This window comes from Giraffa tippelskirchi, chromosome 7 (assembly GCF_054371585.1).
Source record: "Giraffa tippelskirchi isolate mGirTip1 chromosome 7, T2T-mGirTip1v1.2.pri, whole genome shotgun sequence".
NCBI classification, from domain to species: Eukaryota; Metazoa; Chordata; class Mammalia; order Artiodactyla; family Giraffidae; genus Giraffa; species Giraffa tippelskirchi.
The window spans coordinates 39,531,993-39,541,211 of NC_137281.1; the positions used below are offsets into that span (position 1 = coordinate 39,531,993).

Below are 9,219 nucleotides of genomic sequence, written 5' to 3' on the forward strand. Positions count from 1 at the left end.
TTAATTCGCCTACTAGAGACTGAACCCGCACCCCCTGCTTTGGAAGCATGGAGTCTTCACCACGAGGGAAGGAGTCTGCACCGTGATCACCAGGGATGTCCCAACAAAATGTACACTTAAAAAAAAAAAATTATTTATTTATTTGGCTGCATCGGGTCTTAGTTCGAGGCATGCGAGCTCGTAGTTGTGGCATGTGAAATCTAGTTCCCTGACCAGGGATTGAACCCAGATCCCCTGCAATGGGAGCTCGGAGTCGTAGCCACTGGACCACCAGGGAAGTCCCCAAAATGTACATTTTTAATGGCTGGCAAAAGATCTCTTTGCTCCAAAATAACAGGATTCCTAACTCCTTGTTTTTTGTTTTAAAGATTTATTTATTTCCTTTTGGCTGTGCTGGGTCTTCGTTGCTGTGCTCAGCGGCGGCGAGCTGGCGCTACTTTGCAGCTGTGGTGCTCGGGCTTCTCACTGGGGTGGCTTCTCTCGTTACAGAGCGTGGCTCTAGGGCGCATGGGCTTCAGTAGTTCAGTTCCTGGGCTCTGGAGTACAGGCTCAATAGTTGCGGCACACGGGCTTGGTTGCTCCACAGCAAACGGGATCTTCCTGGACCAGGGATGGCACCCTTGTCCCCTGCATTGGCAGGTGGATTCTTTTTTTTTTTTTTAATTTTTATTGAATTTGTTACAATATTGCTTTTGTTTTATTCTTGGTTTTTTGGCCACAAGGTATGTGGGATCTTAGCTCCCAGACCAGGGATTGAACCTGCATCCCCTATGTTGGCAGGCGAAGTCTTAACCACTGGGCCACCAGGGAAGTCCCTGGCAGGTGGATTCTTAACCACCGAGACACCAAGGAAGCCCCACTCCTAACTCTCTGGAGCATAAGTGATGGTCACGAGCCACACACTCAATAATTTATTGGGTTTAGTGTCTGAAACCTCCTCTCCTGGCCCCTCTCTCTTCAGCGCACCTTGTGCCCAGTCCTAGACATAGACGAGTGATAACACTAATAACAGCTTAAAATTGTGATGCTGCCAATCCTATAATGGAACAAAACTCAATATCCCAGAAAGCTGCTTCCTGATTGCAAGAAGCTATGACACAGAGCGATGGAGCAAGTCACCTTGAAATGTGGGGGCAGCATATCAGTAGTATGCACACAAAACGTCTGTGATTACTGATCTGCAAAAGTTCTTAAGGACAGGACAGGATATGCCTCTGGTCAAAGCAGGAAGAGCAAGGCCTGGAAATCAAATCAAAACTTGACAATGGGAGGGGTGGGAGAGGCCAATTGTATTAACATAAACTGAAGGAATGTTGGGTAGAGGGACATGGTAAACGTGTGAGGAGCTGGGAAAAAAAGGGTGAGAAAGAGCAAGTCTTTGAGAGTCTATCTTGTCTTTCATATTGTCCACAGTAGCGGAAATCCCTTGAGCCTTACAGGCAGCTCAGAGCTTCCTGGAAGTCTTTCATGATCAGGATCTTAAGATTGGTCCAGGGAGCAGTAGGAAGGCAAAAATTGGCTTATTGATTAGTCATGAGCACCAGGAAGGAGAATTAGGCTGGGAGCCATTCTGGACTCCTGTGTCCCTCAGAGGATATAAATATCTTGGGCCATCCCGGCTATGAAAATCATTCATCTTGTTCACCTTGTTTGGATTCCATGAATTCCCACCTCTTAGCTAGAATCTGGCATCCCCCGTGACTTTCCTACAGGGGAAAGAATGTGCTGACAGGCTGACATAAAGATTTCAGGCCGCTTCACGGTGCTTGTCCATCTCACATATTTGAGATCTGGCTTCTTCACCAGGCTGCTGTGAATTTGGTGAGTCTGTCCCTTTCACAGACTGTCCCTAATCAGCTTCACGTGCACTAAAGCTCTCCCTCTGTAACCTGCAAAGAATGAGTGGCATCACCAGCCTCCAGCTTCCCCCACCCACCCCTCCACCCAGCCCCCATCATGCTGGCCCTGAGGGGTTCATCACTAGCCAGCTGCTCTTTGCCACGTCAGTCACCCCAACCACAGCCATCTCCCCTGAGCCCAGAATAAGCTGTGGGAGGTCTGCAAAAAAAAAAGTGCTAGAGCCACCAAAATAAGTTCTGTTGAATAGAAAAGAATAAGGAAGAAAGAAATCCTGGGCTTGGCGGGGTCGGGGGGAGATGCCAAGAACACTTGATAGAAAGCAAGCGGAAGGAACTGACAGTGTTTAATCTAGAGCAGGGAAGATCCCAGAGGGCCAACAGGTTCCCAGTCATCAAATACCTGAAGGACTGCAGTGATGCAGGGGGGGTAGATCTGTTCCCTGGGGTTCTGGAAGAAAGTACAGCAACCATGGAGGTGGCAGATACAGGGAGACAGGTTTCAACAAGATAAAGTAGAGAAACTTTAAAAAAAAAAATTGAGGGGGCTACATCTTACGGCATGCAGGATCTTGGTTCCCCAACCAGGGATCGAACCTGGGCCTCCTGCCTTGGGAGCATGGAGTCTTAAAGACTGGGGAAGTCCCCCCAGTGAGGAATTTTTAAAGGTAATATTCTTTAATATCAATCCTTCAAATATCATCAAATAAGTTCTTTAAAGTTTTTTTTTTTTTAATGTGGACCATTTTTAAAATCTTTATTGAATTTGCTACAATATTGCTTCTGTTTTATGTTTTGGTTTTTAGGCTGTGAGGCATGTAGGGTCTTAGCTTCCTGACCAGGGTTCAAGTCCAAACCACCTGCATTCGAAGATGAAATCTTAACCACCGGACCACCATGGAAGTCCCAAATATTATCACTTTCTTTCTTTCTTCTTTCTTTGTCAGGTTTGTGAGATGCAGTTTAACTAATCAGGAACACAAATTGGAACAGGAACACCTGGGTTCATTTTCCAGTTCTGTCACTTTTTGTTGTTGTTGGTTAGTAGCTAAGTCATGTCTGACTCTTTGAGACCCCATGGACTGGAGCCCACCAGGCTCCTCTGTCCAGTTCTGTTACTTACTAGCTACGTAACTTTGGGCAAGTTACCTTACTTTCCTATGCCTGTTTTCTCCATTAATAATTGTACCTCCCTCAAAATAGTATCTAACTCATGTGATTGTGCTGAGGACTGATTAAATTATACATGCAAAGTGCTTAGAATAGCACCCAGCATGCAATATGCGCTTAGTAAGTGGTAGCAATTATTATTATTTTTATTACAATCTAATACCACTTATATTATTATGTACTATTTTTCTTTAAGCAGACACATTATTTCTATACATTTATTTGAAAGGAAACTTTATATTACTACTGTAAAGGCAAAGCCAGAAACACTTGCCATGTACAGATGGCAACTGTACAAATAAACATAAAACAATGTTATTAAACCTTAGCTAGCTACTGTTGCCTGTTGCATCCCATAAATTTGAGGACCGCTGCTTTTTCCATAAGAAGGAAGACAAGTGAGTGTTACAAAAAACGATCTGGTACTTCACTGAGACTTCTTTTGTTGACTCTGGTCAAAACGAAATGAAGTGTTAGTCACTCAGCTATGTTCAACTCTTTGCAACCTCCCGGACTGCAGCCTGTCAGGCTCCTCTGTCCATGGAATTCTCCAGGTAACAATACTAGAGTGGGTTGCCATCCCCTTCTCCAAGGGATCTTCCCCAACCAGGGATCAAACACAGATCTCCTGCCTTGCAGGCAGACTCTTTACCCTCTGAGCCATCAGGGAAGACTGTGGTCAGAAGGAAAAGTCTGGCAAGTTCAAGGTAGTGAAAAGCTACAGCTCCTGCTCTGGGGAGAGACAGCGGCAAAGTGCTGGGGAGGGAGGCAGTGCAGGATCAAAGAGAAGGTTTAAAAAGGAAATAACCTCTTTTTCTCGAATGAGGTTTTGTGATCTTTAGCGCCATGACGGTCTGTCACACAAAATCATCTCAACAGTCACCCAGTGGCATGAGGTTGTTTTTTAGTCACTCAGCTGTGTCCAACTCTTTGAGACCCCATGGGCTGTAGGCTGCCATTCTTCTCTGTCCATGGGATTTCCCAGGCAAGAATACTGGAGTGGGTTGCCATTTCCTTCTCCAGGAGATCATCCAGACCCAGCGACTGAACCCACATTTCCTGCATTGGCAGGCGTATTCTTTACCGCTGAGTCACCAGGGAAACCCAGTGGTATGATCAGTACACTTCAAAAAGCAAAATTAGAAACACATTGTAGACCACCGTACTCACCAGCGCCCCCAGAGGACACCTGCAGCAGTTTCCAGACACACCTGCTGCCTCTCACTTCTTTCTACTTGAAGGCATTTTCTGGCTACAGGGTGTGTTCTCCAGACTGCATGCAGAAATTGAGGGGAATACTGGGACACACAGTCTCTCCGAGAATCCCCAGAGAGGCTGAGCCCGTTGCCCCACGGTAACTCACTCATCAACACATCCTTTACTGGATTTCCTTTCTTCTCCGGTCCATTTCAATCTCTCTGGGCTTTCTGGGATCACCTTCCAAATAAATTCTAGGCACCCAAATCTTGGTCTCATGATGTGCTTTAGGGAAACCCCAACTATGGCACAGTTTAACTATGGCGCTGAAGAAATGGCTGGGAATACTCCATGGAGATTCATGAATCGGGAAAGAATTCAAGTAGGAGGACATTTAGTATCCTTCTGACACTTAGGTCCATGATTCTAGATCAAGAGTCAGCCAACTACAGCCCGTGGCCCACAGGCACCCGCGTCCCCCGCCTGTTTTTATACAGCCTGTGAGCTAAGAATGGCTTTTACAATTTTAAATGGTTGGGGAAAAAATCAAAACAAGAATAACGTTTTGTGGCCCATAAAAATGATATAAAACCCAGATTTCAACATCCATCAGTGAAGTTTTATTGAAAACACAGCTACACTCATTTATTCCCATACCATCTATGGCTGCTTTTTCTCCATAGCTGCGGAGTTGAGTAGTTGCAACTTAAACCCTAACGGGTGTCAAACAAGTCAATCCTGAAGGAAATCAACCCTGAATATTCACTGGAAGGACTGATGCTGAAGCTCTAATACTTCAGCCACCTGATGCAAAGAGTCAACTCACTGGAAAGACTCTAATGCTGGGAAAGATTGAAGGCAAGAGGAGAAGGGGGCAACAGAGGATGAGATGGTTGGATGGCATCACCAACTCAATGGCCATAAGTTTGAACAAGCTCTGGGAGACAGCGAAAGACAGGGAAGCCTTGTGTACCGCACTCCATGGGGTCGTAAAGAGTCAGACACAACTTAGCAATTGAACAACAACAGCAATAGCTGAAACCCTATGGTCCACAACACTCAAAACATTTACAGAAGGGTTTGCTGACCCCTATTCCAGATCATTATCCTGCGGGGACAAGAGGCAGATTGAGACCTTGTTGCCCCTGGGTGGAGAGCCTATCACCAGACCTAGTATATAGGGGTTTTTTGGATCAGCCACTCACATTTACTTTTCTTACATCTCTGTGGCCTCCCTCTGCTCTCTGTAGGTACTTAGGACTCTTCTGAGACATTAACGTTTTAACACCAGGAATAATTTTATTTTTAAAAGGACATGAGATCTTGTCTTCTCCCACACTCTGCCCACTGTCCTAGGTGGTTTCATCTGCTCTGGATGGCTTCATTCAGTAACTGATTTCTCCCCAAACCAAACCAAATCCCTGGACCAGGATCGTGTCCTGAGATCTCAGACCAACACTCAAACGTCTGTTCAACATTAGATTCAGACGGGGTTGGGGAGGTGGGTTTTACTGCTTACCAGTGGTGTAACCTTGAGCAAGGCACAACCTGGCACACAGTAGGCTTTCCACAATAAATTCAGTTTAAATGAACCCATGAGTCAATTCTGTGAAAGTGCTCCACTGGAAGCAATGACAGCTAGTGTTTGTGGAGGAGGCGCCATAAGCTGGCCTGTGTTATGTGCTTTCTCTATGTTGCCTCCATCAAAAAGGGAAACAGCAACTCATTGTACTTTGCCATGGGCTCTAGAATCATACTGCTTGGGTTCAAACACAGGATCTGCTTCTAATTAATTATTTAACTCTGAGCAAGTTCCTTGGCCTCTCTGAGTCCCAGTTTCCTCGCCTATCAAATGGGGTAGTTAGTATAGTTAATGCTTTGTGCGTTATGGTGAGGAGTAGATGTGGCCACACACAGAAAGCATTTAGCATAGTGCCAGGCACAGGTGAGCACTTAGGAAACATTATCTCTTGTGGTCAATAATTTCCATGGCAAATCTAAGAGCTTTATACAATTATACCCATTTTGCAGATGAAGAAACTGAGGCTAGGGGTGATTCTATGCGTTTTTGAGGGTCACACAGCCCAGGGAGGGCTGGCTCTGGGAACTCTAAGCCTAGGCTCATAACTGCTTTGCTGTAAACACAGCATTTACTAAAATGATGAGGACTGCTCCAGGAGGCCCCCTGAACTTCTGTGGGATAAGGTAAGGACAAGCCCCCCTTCACCAAGGGTCTTCTCTCATAATCTACATTTGTGTCTTTCTGTTCCCTGCCCACTTTCGAGAGTTCAACCCTTTCAGTACCAGCCCTGTTGGGAGAGGATGTTGGTTTGTTATCTTGGGTTTGACAGCTCAAAGGCGGAGATATTTCCTGCTTAAAAGACTCCCTGAAGAAGAAGGAGGAGGAGGAGGAGAATCAGCATTGTGGGCTGCAACAACCGTCTTCCTTTTCCTCCAACCCTTTGGATCAAGGGTCCTCACCCTTGGCTGCTAGTTGGAATCGCCTGGGAAGCTCTGAAGTATCCAGAGGTCCAGGCCCCAACCCAGACCACTTCCATCCGAGCCTCGGAGCGGGGTGGGGTGGAGGGCTACGGGGCATCGGCATTTTTTTCACGCTCCTCCAAGCGATTCCAGCGTGCAGGCAAGTTGGAGAAATGGTGCTTTTGGATCAGCCCTCAGCTCCAACGCTGAAGTCGCTTTGGGGAGCAGTAACTCTTTTCTCCTCCTAGGACTGGCTGCTGGGGGATTCGGGCAGGTTCTCCAGAGGAACCAGCCAGTGGAGGATGTTTGCGTGCGAGCGACCTGGCAGAGCTCTGCCCCGAGGCCCAGCTTGGAGACGGCGGGTCTCCGGGTCCCCGCAGCCAACGGCACGTGCGGGCGCTCCGACCTGCCTGGTTATCTACCGAGACGGCCGCGAGGCCCACCCCGACCACAGAGGTTCGCAGGAAACGCCCGGGGCTCGGGAATTCCTACCTTGGCTGCCGGCGCTGCCCTCCGGTCCCCGGAATCCTGCGACTCCGGTTCGATCTGTCGCCGGGGCTCCGCGGTCGCTTTCCTCTGCGCCCGAGAGGCGCCCACTAGAGCGCAGGCGCCACCTAGTGGGCGCGGGGCGGAGGCGCGGGCACCGGGCGGGGAGGTGGGAGAGCGGTAGGTCCCGGGCGGAAATGCTGCCCCGGCTGCCCACGTGGGCGGTTTTCCAGCACGCTGCGCGCCCTGGGCGCAAATCCCGGCTGGGTGGGATCACCTTCACTCCCTAGAGGGCACTGGAACCTGAACTTGCTGAACTTTCTCTTGGGGGCACGGAGGGGCAGCCAGGCCCTGGCTGCTGGCCTCAGATCCATTCTGGGATTTTTCTGGCCGGACTCAGGGATCTTGCCTTTCATCCAGAAGCTGTCTGTACACCCCGATTTGGCAGAGCCGAATCTTTTAAATATATTGCGAGCATCAGAAGATGCAAGGGACTGGGCCTCTCTCAAGCCCAGGGAGGCCCTTGCCCTACTAGCGATTCGCTTTTTTAGCCTCGCCTCCCCCCCCACCCCCCCCACCCCCCCCCCCATTTCCTATCCTCCCACCCCTAGCAGTTACCTTTCCTTCTCTGTTCCCTCCAGTCTCTTTCACTGACTGTTATTAAACATCCAGTCTCTATCACATCCTGTGTATAGAGTCCAGAGACACAGGCTCCTAAGGAGTTGGCAACGCAGGTTATATTTCTGGCCCCGGGTGCCTTTGACACTGACATTTCTTTGGTTGGAGCCCTCCTGGCACTGCTGGACATTTACATCTCTGATTCCCTGGCGCTAAATGCCAGTAGCCACCCTGAAGTCATTGTGACAACCAAAACCACCCCTTCATATTTCCAATTGTCTCCTGGGTTGGGGGAGCACCGCCCTAGGCTGAGAACCTGTTAGCTGCTTATTAAGGTCAGGAAAATGGTGGATTATTGAAAGTGTGTACATTTCATTTATTTTTTTTCCTCCAACCAATGTTAACTGAGCACTTACTATGCAGCAGACACTTTCCTATGAATAGAAGATACTAGGAAGGACAAAACACCTTGAAGTCTCTGCCCTTACTGAATTCACGTTTATGTAACAAATTAACTTTTAGAACACACACACATGCAATGCAATGTAATTGAGCTCTTGGCAGGATAAGTACAGGGTTTATTTTTTTTTAATGTAGCAATCGATAGGGCACCAAAGGTTGAGAGTGCCCTGGTGATGGAGGCAAGTTTGGCAAGTCTTCTTTCAAGGCAGTTTATCTCTGGGGTGATAGCTGGGGATAAGTTGTCCAAAGTGGAAATATTAGAGGCAATTAGTGACAGTGAGACCTGGGTCATTCTCCCATCCCCACCCCCACCTGCCTGTGCCTATTTAAACTTTGGTCTCTCTGTACTGGTGTCATCGGGTCAAAACGACCATCAAGGACAGAAGGAGCGGGAGGGAGTATTATCTATGGGCAGTACCTGGAGTGACGAGGGTGTGTGTGTGTGTGTGTGTCACAGGGGCCACCCCCAGCCTACTCAGGGCCAGTTCGTGTCCTGGTCAAGGTGAATCTGTCAGAGAAGTGCTGACAGGTACACTTCCCATTCTGTCACTTTAAAGTGTCTCTGAGTCACTTTCATGCCTTGCAGGAGCTCCCTTCTCCACCCCACACACCACCCTCCTGTGCCCCAAAGCTTGCCCAGGCAAGGACCTAGCTTTAGAGCATAACCTCTGCGATTCTGATGCCAGGCATCACCTGATGAGGTTAAAGGTTTCCTAAAGAATTTCTCCTCTGAGTTCTTCTAGTATTCTGTTCACTCCACTAATCACAGAGTTTTGGGCACTGTGGTTATCAACAGGTCAGTTTTTATCCACAGGTTCTCCATAAATGATCTCCTTGAGGGCCTGAGCCATGTTTGATAGGTAGAAGTAGTGTCAATAATAATAAAAACAATTTGTAACATATTAAAGTGAAGTCACTCAGTCACGTCTGACTCTTTCCAATCCCACAG

At 47.9% G+C, this 9,219-nt stretch overlaps 1 long non-coding RNA gene across 1 annotated transcript; it reads left to right on the top strand.

Moving 5' to 3' along the window:
* The first annotated feature begins 349 nt into the window (after positions 1–349).
* On the top strand, positions 350–5,821 carry LOC145515042 (uncharacterized). Its single transcript, XR_014060642.1, has 2 exons — positions 350–726; positions 2,679–5,821. It is a non-coding gene; the product is annotated as an uncharacterized LOC145515042 (long non-coding RNA).
* The last annotated feature ends 3,398 nt before the right edge of the window (positions 5,822–9,219 follow it).